Consider the following 26,367-nt stretch of genomic DNA (forward strand, 5'->3'; position numbering starts at 1 on the left):
CGTGGCACCCCGATGCGATCGTTCCTGGCCCATCATTCACCGCCGCGTCGGATGTTGTTTTGTGACCGTCGACGGCTGCAAACCGTGAGGATCTTGGTCTTCAACTCAGCGCCCCCCCCCCCGCCCCGCCAGCTACCTCTGCGAATAAGCGCACTGCTTTGCATGCACACGCCGTGCACTTTCGTCAACGCGTTAATTTCTTTCGTGCAAACCCGACTCTTCGACACGAAGTTAAATACGCGAATAATATTCACACATTGTAACTGCTTGAGTCATCGTTCTCTTTCTACTCTGCAGGGGAATATATATTTAAAACCAAAAAAATGCCGTCACGTGTGTATGTGCGTGAGGATACGAGCGTTGTGTTCATTTTCAGTGACGCGGTTGATATTGCCTGCCAACATGGGCCTCCCGCCTAAGTTGACTCAGCCTAAACTGAGTGTGGTAAAAAGGTATCCAAGTGCAGTGGCTGACCACACCACCATCCCCTCGTGAGTCATGCCAGCCTCAAACGTGCTTGCTAACAGCACTCACCCCAACAGATGGAAGATCTTTGTCTTTGAACTGACCTCAGTTAAACTTAGCCCAAGGTCTATGAAACGACCTGGAGACAGCACGTCAAAATGGGTTGTTTGGTGGTGACATATGAGAGATTTGTATTTTTATATATATATATACAGTAAATATGAAGTTTTCAGCTTGTGTTACTTTTTCTACATTAACTTACACTGACACATAACTCCCGTGGTATCGCAATGACACACAAAAACCCTGACCGTCTTCCAAATGCCGAGATATATCTATTTCCTTCGTATGCCATCGTTAAGGATTTATCGAGACAAAAAAAATGAAGGCCCAATCGTTGAGCTTGCTTGCCCAGCTTGTTATCCTAATATCTTAATTGCATTGCTCTGCATTGATTTTACACATCAGCTAATTGTATTTGTGCGTGGTGTCTCCTAGGTTAAGTTTCAATATCATATTTTAATGAATCCATGCTTGGGACAGCAGCTAACTGCATGTTTTTTTATATATTTAAAGAGAACACCAAATCATAGACGTTATTAATGCAAGATTTAAAAAAAATTCGAATTCTGCTTGCCCAAGCACAAACTTCTAAATCTCTTGCACACCAGGGATGCAGATTGTTTTTTTTTCCCCATCCACACAAATAAATAATATATATACACAGTTAAGTGTCTGCACGGTTTGTGCACGTGTACGTTCGACTCATCACGTGACTGTGGGCAAGAACAACACAATTAGCAGCGCCAATGATGGCTTTAAAAGTGTCCATTTATGGTTATGGCGCAGACACAGAAGTGATTTAGGAGCGAAACGCATTGCATGGCGCTTAACGTCACGCACACTGCACCACCTACTCTGGCCTCGGCCCATCACTGGATCAAGCGTTCGTGTGTACGCCCACACGGGCGGCACCGTCGCAGCGAACGTACGTGGTTCGAATCCGGCAGGCTGCCCTGGTTAATACCGCGGTTGTATTCACCATACTAATGACGCACTCCGTCAAACTTTACAGTGGATGATCAGTGACCCCCACCAACACCCAACCCCGAGTATACCATTATGGTGGTTGCTATGGTCCAAATTTGTACAATTTGAATAATTACGCTGCAAATGACTAAATTTGGATTACATACAGCAACGTCACCCCCTGCTGTCACATTTTACGTCTGAGAGACATGCCGCCTTTGTGATAATCCTGCTCTATGAGAAGAGATCGAATACCACGTGTGGCAAATTATGAATTAATGTACTAATGACTGCGAGAGATGGTGACGGCTTAGGGAAGGCCTTCATCCAGCAGTTGATAAACGATGACCTATACACACGCACCCATTCATTTTTGTGTGCACACGTGCATTTATGCGAGGAGGTGTGACACGGGCATTTGTGTACTATGCTGTGGTCTCAGAAACGTGAGTTCAATTACTAGCCACGGCTAACGTTAGCAGTGAGTGATATGAGAACTGGCCCTGTGCCTCCCCTAGGTTGACTTAGCCTTAAATACGTGCCTGATACAGTGTGTAAACATCGGCACTGGGAAGACAAAGTTGGGATGGACGTGATGCTGGCTTTACTCTGTTCGCTAACGACACTTGCCCCAGCAGTCTATGCAAGTTTTATGGTGAATCTTTGTCTTTGCATTTTTCTGCATCTATTTCAATGGGCAATCATGATGTAATTTACTATTCTGCCCTCATCACCCCCTTCCAGTTGTAAGTACTGTTGGAAAATGGGACAAGAGATGGCAATAGAGTAATGGATTCGTGAATCTATCTGTGTGGAGCTTGGGGTGTCACCCCCTCTTGTGTGTAGATGTTCTCTGGTTAATCTAACCTCCATCCACATATCTAAAAGTCAAGAATAGGATTGGCCGAACATCCGAGGATTTCAAGGGTAAAGGGCCCTATTGTCATCATTATTCTTATTCTACCAGACACTGATTTCTAAACAGAAAATGACTGAGAGCGGAATAACAAAAATACCGTGTTTTTTTTCACAATACATAATTGTCATTGCGTTTTCCTTTCTGACCTTGTCCTTGGTACATTTACTGCGTACGTACAATAGGGACAATTTTGAAAAGAAATAAATCACCGTGTAAGCCTATGTGTATTCAGCGGTAAGCGCTTGTGGAAATCATTGATTAATGCTGGTGGCACCAACATGGCAGGCGGGGGGGGGGGGTCAATGCCATGTGCTTTGTGTCGATTTTAAGCACAGCAACACCAGCCACTTGTTCCCAGGGTGGTCCAGGCGTCTTGTGACCCCCCCGCAATTAATTGACATCCCTCCCCGAACATTATTTTTCCTTCACATATTAATTTCTGTTTGAAAGATAATTAATTGTGGGAGAGCGGTGGGGGTGGTCACAAGATATCTGAACCACCCTGTACACACGTACGACGTCGCATATCCAACTTGGCTTGGAGGGCCGAGGCATGAGGTCAGATGTGTGAACATAAATCCAAAACAATTACAGTTACACCACGCACATAAACTGCGCTGGGTGTGTGCAGTTAATTGGTCCGCGTGGAGACGTGACGGATGGATATGCGACGTTGTACTGCACTCATTTAAAGTCCAACCCAAGAGGGTCTCACACCAGGCACATCCATTTCCAACTGCCACTTCCGCAAATGGCCGGGATTCGGAGGCACCGTTGATGGGATAACGCCACCAATATAAAAACAAAATATCTCCTCGACAGGCCTCATATAACCACTGGGGCAAGTGCTGTCAGCGAGCACCTATTAAGGCCTGAACGGCACCCGTGTGGGTCATGTGACCTGCATCGCGGCTGCCCGCCATCGTGCTTGCTACTCGTTGCCGAGGTTGAGGTTGATAAATAAATCTGTGTACATTTGAAGGATGAGCATCGCACGGCCCCCAGGGGTAAGAGAGGGTTGCTCACCTCGCCGCAGCGTGATTGCATATCCCCCCCCACCCATCCCCCCATTGATTGCGAGGTCATTGCACGCGACAAAAACTCATAAAAAGGATTTTGGTTGCTACGTCAGTTAATTACAGCTCCGTTCTCAACATGAGCGAGCCCATTATTGGGCAACGTTTGTGCATCGCACCGCCCCACCGAGCCATCATCAGGCCGTGCATGCTGCACTTATTTAATTCCAGCTCCCTCTTCCCTCTCTCCACCGCCACTCAACCCCATTCCAAGTGCCTTGGCTCTCACCCTCACATTTCCTCCACGCTTTTGTGTCGTAAGAAAGCAAGAAAGAGTCTACATCAAGAAGAGAACAAAAACCACAGCCATTTTCAATTCGCGAATGGATGAAAGCCTTCACCCACACACCCGTGCCCAGTCGCAGTGGTGGGTTTGTCAATACACCATGACGCTGGGTCGTTGTGAGCCGGCGATGTCGGGGAGCACAGAAGTAACATACAACAGTGAATTCTGCTCCACAGCCCTCTGCTGACCCTACCACGTAGCCTCGCAATTCACACGACAACCTGTGTGTCTGTGTGCGTGCATGATGGTGATGGTCACCCGTCCAAGCACTATCCAGGCTAAAAAAACCTGCTTAGCTTCTGAGATGTGTCGAGATGGGGCTCATTGGAGAATAACAGGAAACGGAATGTTGGAGTACTCTCTATCATTTTGAAATCTTGATTTTTTTTCCCCCCTTGGTGATTAAACTGCAGCTATATTGTGAACTCTACACACCGGGACCATTTGCTTAGGCATTTAGCCCAGATGGTGGCCGCTAAGCCAACAATAACCCTTCTCTTGCCACGCGTCCCCCTACTTGCATCGAATTAACAACGTGAACCCGAGGTGCCTTCGTATTATTTTTATCTCACACCACCGAGTGTTTATTAGCTCGCGTGCGGCATTACCCCTTTGACATCATGGGTCCACGGCACAACCCTTACGCCGTCGGGCTTGTGTTTGCGCACTCCTTTGGATCACCTATTTGTCCCGTGACCTGCAGAGACAATTAGTCGTTACATTAAAACGAAAATCTTACGTAAATTACGAGGCTAAGCCGCCTCAGCACTTTCGCAGACAAACAACAAGATTGTCTTAGCTTCTGGATTTTGGAATGATGAATAATCATGAGGAATGTATAATTTATTATTTTCTAGCACGTCAGCTGTTTGTAAATTGCTTTGTGAACGCAATGAAAATAACAATTTGTTCCAGCAATATTGTAAATTATGACACAGACGCTCCGATGCAATGTAAACTTTCTATTTTTATTATTTATACAGGAAAAATGTTGTTTTATCGCAAGCAGCGAGATACAGAAGCGTGCGACTCAACCATATATTAGGAATCGTTGAAACGTAACATTCTCTAAACCTTCTACGTTTTCATATATATATACATTAATACATTAACTAAGGTTTTTTTTTTAGAGCATTATACCATCCAGACCTAAGCACGCTCCATTACGCTCGAACCGAACACAAAACAGCCCTTGTCATAGGTGATGCCTTCTTCACACAGCAGACTCCTGGGTCGGTAATAAGATGTTTACACTTACAAGACTGGCCCAGCTCACCCCGCTTCTCAGTCAAGCATCGGGTCGTATTTAAAAGCATCAACACATTCGCACTCGCGCGCTGCCCTGCCCGCACAATAGCGTCGGTCAGGCTATGGGGCCGTGAACACTGCAGTCTGTGGCTGACAACCACCGTTCCCAACTATTGTCGCAATGCAATGACTTAGTCGGTAACACCCCCGCCCACCTGCAACCCTGCACACCCCCCCCCCCCCCCCCACCTTGCTTACAACGATGTGCATCTCCGCGTGACACTGATGCGCTTTTATTTAGGCGCAGCTTGCCTCTGGGATTGGCCGCTGACTCGAGACTTGGCACGGAAAAGGCGCGCCCGAGATTTCATCCCACAAGCAGTCGTTGGCATTTGCAAATTCCAGACTAAATAATAATTATAAATCGTGTAATGTGAAGAAAGGGGGGGGGGGGAGGAGGGTAGTGGCCATATCACGCTGTGAGTTTTTGTCATCGGCCACTCCTCAACGTGATTTTTTAATGTTTTGTTAAGCACTCTTTAATATGCATGCGGAAGTGAACGGCTTCCCGCACAATGAATTCACACGGAGGCCATGGGTCATACCAAAAAAAAATCCTCAGAGAATCCCTCTCCTTTATATATTTTTAATGCACTGAAAACTGGAATCACAATGAGATAGTAATAGGGGTTGTGCCTCCTTGGCACAGTGGGTTAATTTCGCAAGGACGTTGGTGACAATAGTCTACTGATGCAAATTTAATAATTTAGATTACAGTACATCCACAGAGAGACAAGTAAGTGCAACATCTCTGCAAGAGGAGAGACAGTTTGCTTCAAACACAACACAGGCGAAATCTGGCATGTGTTTTGAAACCACATCTGTTCAAGTTCATCAGACGGCCTCATTAACTGGTCAGAGGCAAGCACACCAATTAACCACCGAAAAAAAAACACTCACTCGGCATTTGCATTTCGACCATGTTCACAAAACGTGTTTACCCGCAGACAGGCTGGCTCTTTCGCGTTAAGCGGGCTGCCTCGTACTCTCTTGGAAACTGTTGGTGCAGAATGACTAATGCGGGAAGATGTTATGTTTTTTTTTTGTTCTCAACAAAAAATTATGCAAATATATTAATGCGCGGTCACAAGCGGAGCCGCCAAAGGCATCTGACAGACCCCCGTTGCACTGTTCTGCCACGGCTTGCAGCTGGATGTGGTGAAAATCTCTCCCGCGTGGCATGGGACTCTGGAATCTGTACTCCTCTGACCTGTCAGTGCACTCCTGTACCCTGCGATCCCCCCCCCCCCGCTCACCCCTGCAAAGGGGTTGCCCGCTGCTCTCAAACTATCCTCACTCCCCTCCTCATCGCTCACTTTGTGGTGGCGCATGACTGCAACTCAGCATCCAGGCTGGTGGATTGTGCAGATGTCAACTAAATTCCTCTTGATATGCACATTATTTTTGTTAAGGCGCTCTTCTTCCACCTCCAACCCAGCTTATATATAAGCTCCTAGCTTGGCAGTGTCTCATTCTTCACCTGAAGACGGCTGCTTGCGTTGTAGCCGAAACGTCGTGAGAATTATTTTATTTTATTATGTTTTATTTTTATTATTTTATTACTTCCCTTCTACGTGACTTTACCGAAAGAACCAAGAAGATGAATCCCTGCAGTCACGAAAGCTTTAAATCGAAAGATGTCAACATCGTCATCGTGCGTGTGGTGACATCTTCCTGCAAAGGCCAAAGGTTTGACCTGTTCAATGGAGTCGAGCAATAGGTTGTTGACCTGTCTGGTGTCAGGAATAAATACCAGATTCGAAGAATTCTCATTCATGTGCGATGCCTCATGTACCTAGGATAACCGAGCAAACCCTTCTGCAATACACCTGAATTCCATCTGAAGCAGGCTTCTCTGATTAAATATATATTTTTTGGTCTGGAAAGTTAAAGTGCAATGACTTCTGATCTTGATGATGGCAAGTGTTCGCCGTTCAACAGTCAAGCCGTGTGTTTCGTGTTGTACCGGGTGCTGTCAGACACAACGTCCAATGTTGCGCTCAATGTCCTAGGAGCTTCTTCAGGATAAAAGAGTTGATTTTCATCTATTTCTTCAAAATTCCTGCACTCGCCTATGAAATTGCGTTCGTACCAAGCCGTCGATCAATAAAGCGAGTGTGACGACGACGAGGATGATAAGGAAGAGGACTGTACGTTTTCTCTTTGTTTCGCAAGTCCTTACACCCGTGAAAAATATCCAAGAATTAATTGCTCGGTTGATGTTACCTTCTGTGCATTAGGTAACGGTGCAACCCAGTAAGGACTTGCTCCCCAACCCTGGTGGCGGAATGGGCTTGCATTGGAGGGCGCTCTACAAAGCCACCCTTCAAAGGGTGTTGATGTCTACTCTTGCACGCTGGCCCCCAGACGTCTTGGAAGGGGTTGGAGTGCCCACACTTTACCCCACCATGTCGAGGGGTTAACCGCGGACCGCTTAACTGCGATGTTACAAATGTATATTGCTGCATTGGCACAGGTGGGGAGGGAAGGGATTTAAGAAATGTGCGCAGTTGTTGAAGCTGTCACGACGGGAAATTGTTCTGCCAGCATCCCACTGTGTGTGGCATAGCTAACTAATATTCATAACGTTCATGCACAACCCTTACATAAACTGTAATTGCAAATAATAATGGAGTTTTGATTATATATCAATCCCAAACAGCCATTTTACGAAGACAAGATATCGGCTTGCACCCAACTGATACATTTTAATTGTTATTCTTTGTTCTGGGTTTAAAGTCAAAACAATTTCCACTTAAATAAATCCTTAAATTAAACATATCAGCTATTATATGTACAAATGTACAAAAGACGTGTACTTTTTTTACGCAGAGTTAACTTTATTTTTGAGTTTGAATGGAGCACTTAAAACTGTAATATTTCAGTCTCTGATATTCATTTCAAAACGTTTGTGTCAAAAGGATGAATGACCATGCATAACCCTAACCCTAGAATGTATTGATATTAGTAATTCAATTCCTCCTTTCAAAAATACCATTTTCAAAATAAACAATTTTTTTTTATAAAAAACTATCGACCAAGCCTGACCATCAAATCTGTGATATTAGTAATTACATTTTTATATCAGGAAATTCAGTAGTAATTCAGTAGTTTCTCACATTTATTCCTCATTAAACGGCAATGTACTCGGCACATGCTAGCAAGCCTGCTATCTAAAAGAACTCCTGCCAACAGCAACTCAAGAAAATTGTGAATATTTAAACACATCTTTATGAATATAACGCCAAGGAACAAAGTTTTGCAGCCAAATAGGCAACATTGCATGAATGTTAGGTTTCGTGATTTAATATTACATTAAGCACTAAAGCCTCGTGGCATTCATATAACATACTGCCATAGACTTATTTCATTAAAGCATCTTTTTTTAATACAATCATAGCCGAGATTCATCAGATTTCACGAAACATGCGTCACAAAAATTAGATTTTATGACCCAGAATCTGCACTCTCCTGACAACTACCCCAAAGATTGATTGTATTAATGCCGTCCGGAGTGGCCTGAACAACTGTGATTAATAGCCACGCGCTGTGATCCTGCAGGAAAACCGCGGAGGCAAATTCCCGACATCAACGTGCTGCCGCTGAAGGAGACTGCCATAGCGGCGGTCAAAAAAGTTACCCTTAGACATTTGCCCCCCCCCCCCCCCCCCCACCATTTCCACAGAAAGCCATTAGGATGTTGCGCACCAATGTAAAAAAATTAACCCGTAAAAACTAAGTTTTTCACTATAAATCTTTTATATGCGTGGCATCGGGGCGGCTAGAGTCATCTCGTCCTCTGGCTTTAGATGGCTGCCACCTATGGGTCAGATGATTGTCTGGCAGCATTAAACAATTGGTAATTAAATATTTTTAAAAAATTCCTTAAACAGTGTAAAATTTTGGAGAAAATTTTTTCACGAAAATGCATTGTCACGCACAACGAGTCTGTGTGCAAAATGTCAGCTCGATTGGATCACAAGAAGTGGGTTAAAAAAAATTTGCACGGTCCTAAGCAAGCAAGCGAACTTAATATAAAGGGTTTTTAAAAAAACGGACCACCCAGGGTCGGTCACCTCGGCTCGAAAAAACAAATAAGCCTTCCACTGGGGAGTTGAAACAAATATAGCAGACACGGCCAATTACTGGTAGCCCGCATTTTCGGAGCTGACCAGACACTGAGTACACGGGATGATGCTTTGAGCGCAAATGTTGGATATTTTATTTGTCAACAGCCCGTGAACAACTTAATCCATCTACCGGATACAATATATGCAAAACGTATACGTTGTACACACCCGGAGACACTGTCACAATATAAGTAATGGTCTTGGCTGCAACGCCAGATGTAGTGCATGCAATAACTTATTGTTATTAAACTGCCAAAATGTTTTCAGAATAAAATAGAACTATAGCTTGAGGCAAATGCCCTTCTTTCAACTATTTCGAGTTGCGTTCATTTCGGACACCCGTAGGAGTCCCCGGTGCCCTTTCGACGTGACCTTTACCAGATGCTGCTCAAAAGACAAGTTGGATATTCGCTGTGCAACGCTTCTGTAACTCCTAAAAGCCTCTTTAGCTCACACTTTACAGGACAGTGTGAATAAATATGCGGCATCTTAGGGGACACAGCATGCCACGAATGAAGCGGAATTTGACTTACACTCATGTTAAATATTTTATGTCAAAATCAATATATATCCACACCCATTGCAATCGTAGGAGGAAAGACAAATGAGCCGCAGACCTATTGCAGTAAAAATCGCAACTGACAATGCGAAAGTTGCGGAAAAGTGTCCTCGCCCGTTAACTGCCGTTCTCGTAAAACCCAAAAGTCTTTTTAACGCGTCGACAGGAGCAAATGTGTCTCAAGCACTAAATCCTTCCTTTTTAATGGATTCCCTGCCTCGAAGCGATGAACGCTACTTAAGGCAAACAATGAGCAAGTGCCGAGAAATTACAATCATCACGATTTCTATAATATTTTTTACTGAATGTTCTCTTTAATTTTTTAGTTTACGTGCCATAGGGCACGCAGTTATTTATTTTCCCAGAATTTACGTCTCATTTCGTCAGGCCCAACGAGAGGTCAGAATGACTCAGCTTGCTGTTTGCGAGTAATCGCCGAGACGGATGATGCACCACCTACAAACAAAGGAACCCCGATAATAAAGCCATCAGCAAACCCCAAACTCCGCACACACACACACACGCGCGCACACACACACACGCGCGCACACACACACGCACAATTTGTTAGCAAGCGCACCCCCCATCAAAAAAAATCGATGGACGGGGGGGGGGGCAAATGTTGAAAGTACAAATCACTTATCGATTCAAACGCAAAACTCATGCACACACGCTCTAAGCGTAACAGCATAAAAAATACATTATCATTGAACTAAGACTGGCTGGGAGGAGACCCCGCGTCTCGTGTGAGCCGCCGGTAGCTATCGGCAAAGGCTTCGTGCCGGCGAATGAGCACTCGGGGTGCCAATGCAAGGCGCCCGCCCTACTCGGTGCGGCTCAACAGATGCAGGTCGCGATCAATTCCTTAGCCTTTCGCAATGAGACCTCCTCCTCCGCTGTCGCATTTGCTTGAGACAGTCGTTTGCCCCCGCCATGCCCTCATTATTTGTTGCCAAAGTGCCACCCGAAAAAAACCGGCACAGTCATCAGAAAACACGAGTTCAAGTTTAATTGTGGTCAGCCTGTCGACATACCGCGGCTAATAAAATCCACTTGTTTGTGAACAAGGTGGGCTTAAATGAAAAAAAAAATGAGCGCGGTTATATGTCATGAAAAGTGGATAGCATTTACGGCTTTAAAGTTCAATGTTTTGTGGAAAGGTTATTTTAATTACTGGCATTTAAAATTAATAACCAAGGGCATAATGAAGCATTCGGAATGAATGGCAGTTTTCAACATTTACATATTCAGTGTTCAATGTTATTATAAGTGCGATTTTTGGCAAAAGCTCGTGGTCACAGAAATGTTCCTCTTTTTTAAAGAAATGCATTTAATGCCTTGTGGTTTTATAAATGACTTCGCTGTTCAATGCAAATCAAGGCAATGAAACGTGGCACGCATCTTGGTTAACTCGCAATTCTGCCGCATGAAAGTGCATCTACCCTTTAAACGCCCCGGCATATATACTTATCTCTTAAATGCACAACTTTGCAGACGTAATTGCACCTCTTTGCAGACGAACAATATAGGCGATGTATGGTAAATTTGCGCCGGTGTGCCTTTAGGGATTTAGTGAGGTGTTTGATGATTAGAGCACAAGTCTTTTTTTTTCTTGGAAGCTGCTACACCATAGCTATCGATTTAAAATCTCCCTCCGTTCTACCCTCACGCTTTAACGCTGTCATTATTAATATTCCAGGTTTCGTAGCCGAGCTGTAGATGAAGTTGCATGTTTTTTTTTTATATATAACAAACAACAAAGGAGGATATTCCCAAACCCCTCAGCCCTCCCCCCCCGAATCATGGTTTTAAAAGGGTTTGGGAGGAGGGGGGGTGCATGGGGGGACACACGGGGTGGAAATGGAAAGTAGAGGGGGTGTAAACCCACCACCCTCCCATCTTGCTGACCGTAGTGATCGTCTCAAGCTTCGCTGTGCTAACAAGCACAAGCTGAACAAAGGCACGGGCGAGTTTCTAAACAGGCGGCCGGCGGATCGGTCGCGTGCCGCGGGGAAACGTGGGAGGGGGGGCCGTACGACCTGGACACGGTCGGTATTTCTTATCGCTTAGGAGACCAAGCCCCCGCGTGCGCCCTGCGGATGAATTAACAATTAATTATGGTTCCTCGGCGGGCCCAGCACAAGCAACAGCTTACCAACGGCCACTCTTAAGTCGTCATCAGCTGTGAAAGCCACATTCACATCCCCTCCCCGGGAATTCGTTTTCCCCCCAACCCACCCACACCTCAAAACTCGCCATCTGTTCAACAACACACGCTCTTCGCAGCAAAGGGACCATCGCGAAGGGCCAATGCGCGAAACATCGCCGATGATTTTTCGATTTAAAGCTTTCGTAACTGCAGGGATTCATGTTCTTGGTTCTTTCGGTAAAGTCACGTAGAAGGGAAATAATAAAATAATAAAAATAAAACTTTATAAAATAATTCTCACGACGTTTCGGCCACAACGCAAGCAGCCGTCCTCAGGTGAAGACCAGGTCTGTCTCCCCGACAGACCTGGTCTTCACCTCAGGACGGTCTTCACCTGAAGAGGGCTGCTTGCGTTGTGGCCGAAACGTCGTGAGAATTATTTTATTATGTTTTATTTTTATTATTTTATTGCTTCCCTTCTACGTGACTTTACCGAAAGAACCAAGAAGATGAATCGCCGATGATTAGTTTGGTTTCCATCTATATCCAGGGCGTGGTTATTATTGACGAACGGTTTTGCGTTTTTTGTTATTTGTGCGCCAGCGCGAATGTAGAATCACCCCAAATTATGATGTCCTTACCACGGGGTTACATTTTATTGTGCCAACGCAGATGTACTTCTGGTTTTTTTTTTTTACCAGCATTAGCCGGTGCGGAGCGTTCGTTTTCTCTAAGCTATTTTCGTTGTTGTTGTTGTTGCAAAAATATTACCGCTGCTGTTTGCATTCCCGCTTCCAAGTTCTGGAAGACAAATGTTTTGAGCCATGTATTTTACAGCGTGGGTGTTCTGCCTCGGTCTGTGGGAGCGCCCACGCCGAGTTCGACCGAGCAATTGCACAATGTCACGCTGACAGACACCTTAACCTCTGCATAGGCAATGCCAATCTTGCCTATCAGAGAAATCTGTGGCCACCAGGGATTCCCTTCCCTGGCCCGGCTCCCCCCGAGCACGTTTTATGACAGCACACATTGTTGACTGCCGCAGAGAGAGCTGTGCACCGGGCCAGCAAGAGTCTCTGACTTGGTTGGCACTTGGGGAAATACTGGTCCCACTTGGGACCTTGACATCCCTGAAGTGGCTCGCGTACACAGAGTAACTTACAAAATGTAATTAATTATTTAGCCAGAAAATCCTCAACGGAGTCAAAATAATATTTCCAAGGGGAGCTCTTGGTCCTGCTTGGGACATTCAGCCAATTTCTTTGTTACGCTTTCCAGCTGCGGTTTCAAGCTCTCGTGCCTTAGCTCTGTCCGACGTAATGGCGGGGTTGAGGAGGGTAACCATAAGGATGAGCCAATATAAACAACATTTCCTATAAAGCCGTGTTGCTGGTTGGAACTCACTATCTATACACACACATGCCAAATTGATCAAAAAGGGCTGCCCCAAAAAAAACTTGCAGACGCAACCCACAGCAAGCACGGAGTCTTTACAGACGTGCGCGCGAAATGTTGCGCCGACAACCGCTCATTCGATTCTTCTACAGACAAGCGCATGTTGGAGAGCGCCAGTTAATCCACGTGTAACCTTTCTGAACCTGTCTCGTTTGTATGTTCACGTACATTGGGAGGAAACAAACAAGGGAAAAGGCGGCATGCGTAGACGCACGTGTGACCTGCTTTGCTATCTGCCTCCTACAGGCACTTGGCAGCCTTGCATGCGTAGCAGGCTGCTTCGTTCTTCAGCGGCGCGATCCAGATACCCGTTCCTCCGAGTTGCTAGATTTGAAAGTGCGAGCCGGCAAAGACTGGTAGCAAACCACAGGAATTATTGTCATCTTCTCAAGCATTTTTTTTTAAAAGAAGCCACTGAACCTATTCCTCCCAAAGAGCAGCAGCAGCAGTCGAAGCAGTCGCTGAACCATCAATGGACCAATCTGAATTCTCCCCCAGGTGTCACGATCCTAAACTATGTACTAAACTTCTATTTAAAGCTTTCGTGACTGCAGGGATTCATCTTCTTGGTTCTTTCGGTAAAGTCATGTAGAATGGAAATAATAAAAGAAATAATTTATAATGTTTTATTTTTATTATTTTATTATTTCCATTCTAATTATTTTATTATGTTTTTTTTTATTTCCATTCTACGTGACTTTACCGAAAGAACCAAGAAGATATGTACTAAACTAATTAAAATGTTACTAGGTAAGGCACACTGAGCTAGAGCTCTTTTGCCAGAAGTGGCCTGGCCACAAATGACAGCCCAACGAAAGGGCTTATCAAGCGGAGAATTACAGCAGCCAAATACTCGAAACGCGTGATGTTGATTCTAAATGTGGAGGGGAAAAAGCGGAGGACCCGCAGAAAAATCCACTCCACCACAGGGAGAACATGCAAACTCCAAATATACAGGCGTCAGGGTCAAGACTGAACCTACGACCTCCTGTGTGGCAGGCGAGGTAGTTAACATTTCGCCCTAGCCAGACCTCCTGGATAGGCATGTCCACGTCAAGTGCGGTGATCCATGAGCAGCGCCAGGTTGAGCGTGGGCGGCCCCCTTGGGTGAGCCCACGTGCAGTCACGTTGTGATCCAGGTCTGATTTGGACACTCAACCGCAGGGCAAGGCAAGACGGAACATCCGGTTGAAAACGAGTCACGCGCCCGAATAGGCCTTATAGAGGTGTCGGATGAGGTCCCCTATGTCGGGAGAGACCAGTGTGGGATGTGACAGTGATATTTGTAACAAAGTCAGACCACCTGATCTCAAGAATTGCGCCGTCAACAGCGTGTATGAAAAGCCTCCAGCTGCTCCGTGTCGGAAGCGATACATCAGAATGAGAATGTTTATTTATCCTGGAGAAATCCCATGAGCTATTAAGCTCTTTTTTTACAGATGTCCAGTAGGGACGGGTCAGAAGGTTACAACAGCAACAAACAAACAAATCTACAACAGGAGTGCAAAGTGAAGCAGAAGAGAATCAAAACACACACACAAACTACAACTAAACTACTTTAATTTTAGCGGGGAAAGCCCACCGAGCTCTTCATTCTTTTTAAATCCTTTATATTTAGTTCACTTGCTTGCATGCTTACGACCGTGCAAATCTTTCGGTCGTTTTTTAACCCACTTCCCGTGATCCAATCGAGCTGACATTTTCCACACAGACTCGTCGTGCGTGACAATTAATTTTCGTGAAAATTGTTTCCCTAAATGTTACACTTGCTAGGAAAAAAAAAAGATATTTAATTACCAATTGCTTAATGGTGGCAGGCAATCATCTGACCCATAGGTGGCAGCCATCTCAAGCCAGAGGACGAGAGGACTCCAGCCGCCACGCATATAAAGGATTTATAGTGAAAAACTTTGTTTTTACGGGTTAATTTTTTCAGAAGCGACCTGGCCACAAATGATTGCTCAACAAATGCACAGCAAATCCTTTCTCCCACAGTGGGCTGCCCCTCCCACCCCTTAGCTCCTAATAACCAATTTGAATTTTCAACTGAAGGCTGCGGGAACGCATTAATACCATCAGCGATCTGCTTGAAAAGTCAATCAATAGGCGATTGCTAAATATGCCTTCGCGGAACAATTTCGTTATTTAAGTCCTGAAGCACGATAAAAAGAAATAAACAAAATAAATTATGGATCCTCATTAGGGCATAACTGATCATTTTGTAACTATGTCTAATTACATCACTCACCAAGTCGTTGTGAGCACAAAACAGGCAGGACGTCCAGGAATAATTAAACAGGGGGTGTGCCCATAAGTGGCCGGTGTTTAATTTGCAGAGGGACAAATGGCTTTCCAGGGGATAATAATAATACTACTCATTAAAGGCGCAGGGTAGAAGGCGGCTTCACTGTGTAAGCAGGAGGTTCTGGTTTCAATGGTAACAAAGAAGCCCTACAGTTCAACATTTTTACATTTAAACGGTTGAAGGTACTTAATTTTAGGAACATATTAAAAAAGAGACACGTTTCTCTCAGGATTATTAAAGTGAGGGGTTTGCACCACGAGACCCCGATTACATTGGGCAGAGACACCAGCACTGTCCATGATGTATCCTATCTGTCATACAAATGAGGTGATTTGTTAAAATGAGGTTGCATCGCCTAATAGATATTTGACTAAAGCATGCTTCACTGTCACCTTCTTTCATTCGCCCTGCTCCACCCCGAACTGCCCCCTTAATGCAATTTTTAGAGGCCCCCTTCTCCACGCACACTCTGCAGGAAGAGATGTTGAAATAAAACCAATCATCGTTTCAGGGATCAGTGAAAAAGCAGCACACACGCAGAGGGTATCCTTTCATTTGAAGGGCACCAAAAGACTCGGTTCCCTGATGCAGCCCAAGCTGTGGCAATGTATAGGTAACGCCACCGTGGCAGAACGGCGAGCACACCGGACTTGCATTCCAGAATTCCCCCAGTTCTATTCAATCTCCCAGGCATGGCAGTTGAATAAATGGGCACATTTCTTAAATGCCCTCCCCCCCCCCCCAATCTCTGTCCTCCCGAATACGCCACAGTTAGTCGATCGGCAGGTTGCATGTGATGGGGCAAACTGTGGGTACTCCCAACACAAGCGCTGCTGGGCCTTGTGTGAATTGCGTTAAAAAACCTGAGTTTTACCCACTTGCTTACTTCCAAGATGGTTGGGCCAGCTTGGTGAGAGTTGGCCAAATTACCTTCGAGAGCAGCCTCTCTGGGTGAGGTCTTTCTACAGGCAGAGGCGTAAGCTGCACTCACCTTTACCTTTGAACCATGGCTAGTAAGGTAAACTATCATATTGACACTGGCATTTGGGCCTCCCATCAAGTGCATCAGAGCAGCTTCAAGTAATTTTCTTTTTTTTTTACATGCTTATGACTTGTTCACTCAAAGGTGTGTAAGATGTATTGCCAACAAACTCAGTCCAATTCCCAGCCACACCGAAGAACACCGATATCTGAGCCAGACCTGGCCAATCCCTTGTACCAACCTTCACTGGATCCCATGGTAGAGTATCGTCAGACAACCTACGTCTCTTAAAGGTGTGGGCATGCCTTCCTCGAGCAGTGTACTGACAAACGGCTGAACATCATTATTATGAGGTGCTACAGAAATACAGTTAAGATAAGATTAATTAGCCACGAAAAAAGACACTCGTGTTCCCACAACCCCAGCTACCAAGCTTACTATCTACAAATGCCAAAACATGAATGTACACTAACAATGAGCATATAATCCAACTCGAGTGCCTTTGGACGTGTTCTGAACAATCACATCTGATTTCAATACAGTCAGCTCTCAGGCAGGCTGAACAACAAACAAACGCACGCACATAAATCACGCTTTAATTGTACGAACGAACACAGTGTTTGGGTATAAAAAATTAAACAAACCTAAGGACACTCACCGCATCAGCGACACAAGTGTCAGGGAGGCAAGGGCTCAGGATTTCACATTGCACACACCACAACCGGATTATATTCCTACCACGTGCACAGCGGCTGCACAAGATTTAAAAAACATTTTGCCAAGTGGCGATGACTGACGTGGAAATTGTGACCGTATATATATCAACAGCAGTTGTCATCTTGTAGCTGTTTTATTATCGTTCGCGTTTTTTTGTTATATTCTGCGGCCTATATTTTTTTGTCCCGCCCCTCCGCCACCAAAAAAAAAAACGATTTTAATTGAGGATAAAAATTATGAATTCCTTGTCATTAACACCATATAGGTGTCACAGTGTATGAGATGGTATCTATCTTGGTTGGTATACAGGAAGTCGTTGATTCTAGATTTGAAGCTTTCGTGACTGCAAGAATTCATATTCTTAGGTTTTTTCGGTAAAGTCACGTAGGTAAAACATCAAAATTAATAAAAATAAAATAAAACAAAAAGTGATTTTTTGTTTTATTTTATTTTTATTTTTTATTAATTTTGATGTTTTACCTACGTGACTTTACCGAAAAAACCTAAGAATAGGAGGTCGTTGGTTCGATCTCAACCCTGATGCCTATATATTTGGAGTTTGCATATTCTCCCCGTGGTCGCGTGAATTTATCTCCGCGTCCTCCGGTTTTCCCTCCACGTTTAGAGACATGTGTTTAGGGTATTTGGCTGCTATACATTTCCACGTAATAAGCCACTTCGTTGAGCTATCATTTGTGGCCACGTCGCTTCGAAAAAAAGAGCTATATCGCCCAGTGAGCCTTACCTGGTCAAAAAAATAAATGTTTGTTCATATTATAGCCGGATTTTCCAGTTTATAAGATGCTCTTGAAAGTAGGGCACATTCCCAAACCTGTGCCCGCTGTAAATACAATTACATGGAACTGCTCACACACGCGCACACGTGCGCGCACGACTCCTGGCTTATAAAACGCATCCCCTACTTTTGCTTTAAATTGCAAGGGGAAACAAGGGCATATGGTCTGCGTAAGTCGTGCAATATTCAGAAAATACGTCCCCGTTCGAGAAGCGTTTGAACACTCGAGCAGTTCACTTCGTGTTATAACAAAAAAAATCATCTCTTTGCCAATCCACTGCTGGATGAAGGCCGCCCCAGTAAATATGCAAACGTTCAGTCAACGTTTCCATGAGGTTGGAACCGTTGGACCAACATTGGCCCCACGTTCCACGTTCACTGGGTCCCCCACCACGTGTCGGTCGTCAGAGGTTGATTGGGCATACTTCACCACGCTGCTTGGTACCGTTCGGCGCATGGGCGGGAGAGACCCAGAGCCGCCCCAGATATCGCCCGCCACTGACGTTAGCCGTGAGTGGAAATCGAACGTATACGGACGCCGGGTTCACGGTGCGGTGAGCCAACCTCTGCGCCACCGCTCCCAGTAAGAAGCGCACAACAGGATACGTACGGTATGTTGCACTCCACTGATCCTACGTGTAGCGCATGCATTATATCTACGTGCATGCACACAGGGTAAGCACGACACTCATGCGTACACACACACACACATAGGCACAATGCGACGTAAATGCACAATGCGTGAGCACGTGTATTCGCGGGTTAAATACGGCGTCGTGTTAAAGTAAGTGCGTGTGTGGGCTTGGGTAGTAATAACAACGCCGCGAGAAGGGTTTGATGGACCGATGGTCAAAAAATAATAACCAAGTGGCTGGCAGCTCAAGGGATGGAAACGCGGCTTCAATAGAGAGAGCGCGTCCACCGAAGAGAGATGGAGCGCTGAGATTGGCTCGTGCGCAGGTGGCCACGTGGATTGATGTACTATCGCGTGAACGTGAGAGATGTGCGATGGTTTGGAGAGGCATTCATCCAGCAGTGGATCTTTGCGTGGCTGGTGATAACACACAACCGGCTCTAAAGCGCACAGAGAAAGCCCGTCCAGGCTACTGGGGCAAAGTGCTTCGGTAGCACCCAGCACTTATTCAGGAAAGGCAAACACCATGGAGTGGGGTGGCCAACACCACCACCACCACCACGCCCGGCCGCCTTTATCTCCCCAAGTGCTGATGATTCACACAATCACACGCACGCACATACACGCTGAGTGATGGATAGCGTTCGCGAGTCGGGCCAGTGTGGATTTTATTATTCTTCCTTCGGATTTGCGGACGCATTCCAAGTTAAACGCTCGCGAGGAGAACAGAAAGAAAGGAAACAAATTTTTAAAAGAGCACCGCCTTAAGAAATGTGCCCGGGTCGCACGGAACCCTCGGCACAATCTGCCGCTCTTCTGCAGCCCCCCCACCCCGCGTGGCAGGTGCCGTGTGGTATCGCGACGTCGCGGTGTCGTGACGCTTGCGGCTTGTTTGAAGCCTCAATTCAAGCAGTGGATCCATCGTGGCTGATGGTGGCGGTGGCGATGATGATGATGATGGCATTCGATCACATTGCACGGGCACACCATTACATGCGCTTTGTCGTGTGGAGGTGGCGCGTTGATGCACAACACACACGCACAACGACAAAGGTCCCCCGTACAGCCTTAACAGACTGTTGGGGCAAGTGCTGTTAGCGAGCAGCTACGAAGGGCGGCACGGCACACGAGGTGTGTTGGCCAACACCGCGCCCGGCCGCCTTTGTCTCCCCAGTGGCGATGTTTTATTTTTTTACGCACCGAACCAGGTACTCATTTGAGGCTGAGTCGACCTAGGGGATGCCCATGACCGGTTCCGATAATCGTCACACTGGTGTTGGCCGTGAGTGGGAATCGAACACGTGTCGCCCGGCTCCGTAGCGCAGCGTAGCGCTGACCGCTACAACTGACCACACCATAGGCAAGCTCATGCACACTACATTCACATACGTACATTCACGCGAGCAGGAACATCCCCTACACTCTCTACCTTCGGCTATGTGTACATTCTAAGAACATTCCACGTGTGCGCTTCAATATCCACATGCGCGTATTCATTACAGAGCTTACGCACTCAAGACCCACACACCATGCACACGCACGCAGATGCACCCCATTTGCGCGCGTGTACACAATCGCACGCGCAGGTATTGCAAATGTACACAAACGGGCACGGTTGAACAACGAACACGCATCCCGTTCATCCACCCGTCAATCATTAGACGCAATTGTTTGTGATGCCGCCGCCGCTGCTGCCGCTACAGCCGCTTTGGCAACGGTGCGTTTGCAATCAACGACGCTCACTGAACACGTGCAGCGGAGACATCGTCTCTCGCAACGAAGAAGGGCAACTGCCCGAAACGTCGCTAAATGTTTGTTTAAAAAAAAATATATAACAAACAAAAAATGTCACGGCATTCACAGTGCGCGCATCAAACAGCGGCGTCTCACTCGGCAAAAGAGGCAGGGTTAATCTTACCCGTCCCAGAGCGAGTAACAGAACGCAGAGAGAAACATGCCTTGCTCTTTTTTTTACCATCAGTGGAAACAAGAAGATGCTCGGTGTATTCGGCACTTTGCTTCGTTCATCATTTCTTAATATTTTTTTTAAATAATAACTTTGCTTTATGTAAACCCCCACCTCTCGCTCACTCTCTCGCTCTCTCTCTCGCTCTCTCTCTGTCTACCTCTCTACCTCTCTCGCAGCGTGCTGGAGATGTGCCACTGTCACATCGCATCGTTAAATAAAAGCCAATGAAATAAAAATCAACAGCGACCACCGCACACCGACGAGGCTACTCGCCGCGCAAGTTGTACACAATGGAAGCACACCTCTCATACGATGGACCCCCCCCCCCCAACCCGCCTCTAACCCCAATGCCCCTGGTCACACTGCTCACCGTACGGTAGCCGGCGGGCGGGCGAGCGGGAGCACAAGCGGCGGCGCGCAGTGTCAGCTGCCTGCCGGCTGAGCTGGCTGAGCTGAGCTGGCTTCTGCTTCTGCTGCTTCTGCTCTGTGGCGAGTGCGCATGGGATGAGCGCAGTGCCCGGACTGGGGGTGGGGGGGGGTACCGCCTGCTCCATCTGACATCATCGCGGGCTGAGCCCGCCCGCACGCCCGCACGCACGCGAGGGGGTGGGGTTAGCACGGGCGCGGGAGCAGAGAGAGAAGCGAGCGAAGCAGCGGTAGCAGGAGCAGCAGCAACAGCGGTAGCAGGAGCAGCAGGAGCAGCAGCAGGAGCGGCAGCGGTAGCAGGAGCAGCAGCAACAGCGGTAGCAGGAGCGGTAGCAGGAGCAGCAGGAGCAGCAGCAGGAGCGGCAGCGGTAGCAGGAGCAGCAGCAACAGCGGTAGCAGGAGCAGCAGGAGCAGCAGCAGGAGCGGCAGCGGTAGCAGGAGCAGCAGCAACAGCGGTAGCAGGAGCGGTAGCAGGAGCAGCAGGAGCAGCAGCAGGAGCGGCAGCGGTAGCAGGAGCAGCAGCAACAGCGGTAGCAGGAGCGGTAGCAGGAGCAGCAGGAGCAGCAGCAGGAGCGGCAGCGGTAGCAGGAGCAGCAGCAACAGCGGTAGCAGGAGCAGCAGCGGTAGCAGGAGCAGCAGGAGCAGCAGCGGTAGAAGGAGCAGGAGCAGCAGGAGCAGCAACAGCAGTAGAAGGAGCAGCAGCAGGAGCAGCAGCAGCAGGAGCAGCAACAGCAGTAGAAGGAGCAGCAGCAGCAACAGGAGCAGCAGCAGCGGCAGAAGGAGCAGCAGCAACGGTAGCATGAGCAGCAGCAGGTGCAGCAGCAGGTGCAGCAGCAGGAGCAGCGGTAGCGGTAGCAGGAGCAGCAGCAGCAGGAGCAGCAGCAGCGGCAGAAGGAGCAGAAGCAGCAGGAGCGGTAGCGGCGGAAGGAGCAGCAGCAGCGGTAGAAAGAGCAGCAGCAGGAGCAACAGCAGCGGTAGCGGCAGAAGGAGCAGCAGCAGCGGTAGAAAGAGCAGCAGCAGGAGCAACAGCAGCGGCGAGCAAGCAAGCGGCAAGGAGACGAAGAAGAATCAGCTCAAGCAGCTGTTGGTATTGGAGTAGCGAGTGACGATGCGATTGATCATTGATGATGATGATGCCAGAAACAAGAGTGGTAGCAGAAGTAGCAGCTGTGGTCGTAGAAGCGGTAATGATATAATAACCAAGAGTGGGACCGGCAGCATTAACATCAGTAAGAAACGGCTGGTGGTTGTAGTGATGATGATATCAGGAACAAGAGTGGTAGCAGCAGAAGCAGCAGCAAAAAGCAGCTGTCATAGTAGTGATGATATCAGAGACAATAGTAGGAGCAGCTGCGGTGGTAGTTGATGATGATATCAGGAAGAAGATTGGGAGCAGCAGAAGCTGCATACGCAAAAGCAGCAGCAGAGGCACGGTAAAGTCACGTAGAAGGGAAATAATAAAATAATAAAAATAAAACATAAAAAAATAATTCTCACGACGTTTCGGCCACAACGCAAGCAGCCGTCCTCAGGTGAAGAACAGGTCTGTCGGGAAGACAGCTGCTTGCGTTGTGGCCGAAACGTCGTGAGAATTATTTGATTATGTTTTATTTTTATTATTTTATTATTTCCCTTCTACGTGACTTTACCGAAATAACCAAGAAGATGAATCCCTGCAGTCACGTAAGCTTTAAATCGAGAAAGAGAAGAAGAGTAACAGTTAAGACAACAACAGAAACAGCGTTGATGACAGTCGTAATATTAACAGCGCACGAATAACAGTGGCAGCAGCAGCTGTAGTAGTAAACGTAACGTCAGAACGGCCCAAACTAGAGAAGCAGCTGCTGGAACAAGAGTAATATTATCAGAAACAGACGCATCGGAATCGCTTCGTAGGGGGAGTAATATCAAAAACAACCGTAGACGTAGCATCATAAGCATAACAAGCAGTCGTAAACAAAAGATAACGCAGCGGCAGCTGTAACAGCAATGCTTAAACAACAGAAGCAACAGTGAGGGCTGTATCAGCGGAAGCAGCAGAGCAGTGGATTAGCAGCTATATTGAACCAGGTGCAGTAAGAAGCAGTAGCGGCTACAGAATCATCAGCAAAAGCAACAGAAAGCAAGTGGTGACATTTGGCTGACAATGATCATTATTGATTGTATCAATATTAAACCTAAGCACGGCAATAGCCCTAAGCCACCACTATCCATAAACCTCGACGAAATATAAAATGTACACTTGCCAACATATATAATCAAGGCTCTGGGCTCTGGGGCTTATTTACATTAAAGCTAGAAGGTGAAGATGTTGAGGGACTCCAGATTGGGTGTAATCCTAAGTCACCGTATCGGTTGTATACAACTTAGATTAGCATGATTCGCATGAACATATGTCGCGGTTTAATGGATCCACATTTGCTTGGTGTGATTGGAATCCCGCTGAGAAGACAGAGGAGCACATGGACTCGAGAATATTGCAAGATAACTTGTTAGGCAACGTAAGTATAGGCTTGGGCAGGACACGTAAACTGGAAGGTTTCGTGGCCGATGGTCAAGAGTGATCGCAGAGTGGCAGCCAAGGAATGGAACTCGTCAGCTTGCGAACAGGGGCCGAGTGGGTTACTACGCAGCATGGCTGTGGATTTGGTTAGGGTTTCATCCAGCAGTGGATTGACCAAGGCTGATAATGATGTATTTACGTATCTCCATGCTGCGGCACCCCAAAGCCAGCTATAGTGAATACAGCATTCACGCCACAGCTAACCACGGCCTCGCTCGAAGCAACGTGCCAGTTTATAGGGCCCACTGATTACGAATATGTTGTGATTAAAATAGCCTGCGTGTAATCACCGTGATTTCAATGTGGATAACAGACGTGAATAGCAACCAAAAGAAATTGGACGAAAAATGGCATGTTCATAGTGGAATAGGTAAGACTTACATTTTTGAAAGCGGGATACTCGGCACTTTAAGATTAAAATGCTTTGCATACATTTGCAACAAGCTTCATTTTATTGATGACCTGTGGCCTGGGCACGGGTCCACATGTAACGCAGGCTCCCAGGTGCCCCGGCTGGCTGTTATTATCATTTACTTGATACAGCTGTCGTGGCTGTGACGGTTCCACCTGAAGACGGAAGCTTGTGTTGCCTCCGAAACGAGGTGATTTTTATTTTATTTTACTTTTATTAATTTTAATGTTTTACCTACGTGACTTTACCGAAAAAACCTAAGAATATGAATCCTTGCAGTCACGAAAGCTTCAAATCTAGAATGTTATTATAGGATATCCCTGAATTGTGTGAGAAAATCTGCCTCAAGAAAGCAAAGTGTGCCGAATGTCATGTTAAATATATGCAGTCTATTCGCACGAGCGTACGCCCACGGGGAGATTCCACAATACAGCTGTTTTGTTTTCCATTCTGGCAAGCGGTGAACATGATGTTGCTATAACGATAATACCCAAGAATTGTTACCTTACATGAATATGAGGATGCAGGCGATGGTGATACAGTAATGGATTGAATCAATCTGTGCGGAGGTTTTAGCGTCATTCCATCTTGTGTATGGGTTTTCTTTTTTGTTTATGCTGTGTTCTGATATTCCCACATGCCAAATAATTGTACATGGAATTGGCCCAACATCTCGATAGAAAATATATTAAAACTCATTTTAACCTTTTCTGGACAAATGTCATCATTATTATTATGATCCGCTATGAGTTGTAGTCAAATGTATTCCACAGTAGACATATCCTTGTGCTATAATTGAGACGTTCTCTATATGACGATAATAATAATAACGACAGCGATAAAAATGGTAAAAACGATGCATCCTTGCAATGACTCGCTCACACCACAGTCGGTGAGTGAGTCCTCTACGAGAAAGATCTCGAGAAGACCACCTTTCGCCAGGAATTTGGGCCAACTCTTCCCCGCTGGACAGATGTCTTGGGTGAGGTGTGAAGCAACACACACTTTCATTCCACCACGTGCCGACCTGCCGATTCCACCCACTGTGGCGTTCCCATTGAAACTGCCGGGTGGACAGAGGCGCGGGGGTGGGGGGGGGAGAGAGCAGGTTTATTGCCATGCAGGTAAAACAAGGTCAACATTCTCAACGCAACGTATCGATAATGGTTCACCCCACCACAAAGAACGACTGGTGCGTACGTGAACGCCCGTGTGTTGTGTGGCGGCCGACCGCGTCTGAAGTTTGAAGAAACCTCGCAGCAGATAAAGCGGTTTCCACCCCCACCCCCCCCCATGTGACAAGGCCTGTTGGAAGCATTAGGTTTGGTGGCGGTGTTTCATTGTGTGTGACTTGTCACAACGGCAGTGGTGGTGGCCCCAGCATGCCTCGTGTTTCCCCCCCCCCCCCCCGACTGAGTGTGCGACGGATGCTGTGCGAGTTTGTCTTTTTTTTAGCTCGCCGTGCTTCGTGGGAGCGTCGGCAATTTGTAATGTCGAGTTTAAGGGATTCGTGTCTGCTCGGCTCGCAAATGCATTCTCAATCAGAATTAACCGTCCGCTATGCACTGCCGGAATAAGGTCGCCTCACTCAGCCACCGCCCCACACATACATCGCAATTATTGGGCCATAATCCATCTCGCACAGCCCGCACCTTCGCCAGTGTTTTGCATCCAATGTGTCCTAGTAGTGACTGAGCGAAGTGAGTGATGTAAATTCTAAGGGCGTTCTAAACTGAAGGTGGAATGCATAATAGAGGGTTTTGGGGTAGATTACGTAAATATAAATGAGTCGTTAAACTCGCCACCACCTGACACGGCCAATTAGTAACAAAGCATGCGAATTCGTTACTAGTTCAACACACCGGTGTGATGGAGAGTAAACGAATTGTAGATGTTGTGGGTTTGCTCTCCAACACTGAACTAGTAACGAATTTGAATGTTTTATTTACGTGACAAGCCTTACTAACGACACATTTATATTTACGCAATTTAACCCAAACCACCTTTTATGGATAATATTGGTCGTGAAAGCCTACTACTGTGTGTTAAACTGAAGGTGGAATGCTTTCAACATTTTCGATATTATACCTAAGCCCGCAAAAAGTTTGTACCTGGAAAATTTGAATCTCTGACATCCAATTTTGAAAGATAAAAACTGATGTTTTATTTTTTCTCGACACCGCCCAC

At 46.5% G+C, this 26,367-nt stretch overlaps 1 protein-coding gene across 1 annotated transcript in view; it reads right to left on the reverse strand.

The window, feature by feature from the left end:
• LOC133350905 (teneurin-3-like) overlaps nt 1-21,233 on the reverse strand; it is a 490,302-nt gene extending 469,069 nt beyond the window's left edge. Inside the window, 1 exon segment of the mRNA XM_061565743.1 lies at nt 21,150-21,233. The gene's annotated coding sequence lies outside the window, so the exon portion shown is untranslated.
• Nucleotides 21,234-26,367: the final 5,134 nt, after the last annotated feature.

This window comes from Lethenteron reissneri, chromosome 35, assembly GCF_015708825.2.
Source record: "Lethenteron reissneri isolate LAM-NWPU_2019-01 chromosome 35, ASM1570882v1, whole genome shotgun sequence".
NCBI classification, from domain to species: Eukaryota; Metazoa; Chordata; class Hyperoartia; order Petromyzontiformes; family Petromyzontidae; genus Lethenteron; species Lethenteron reissneri.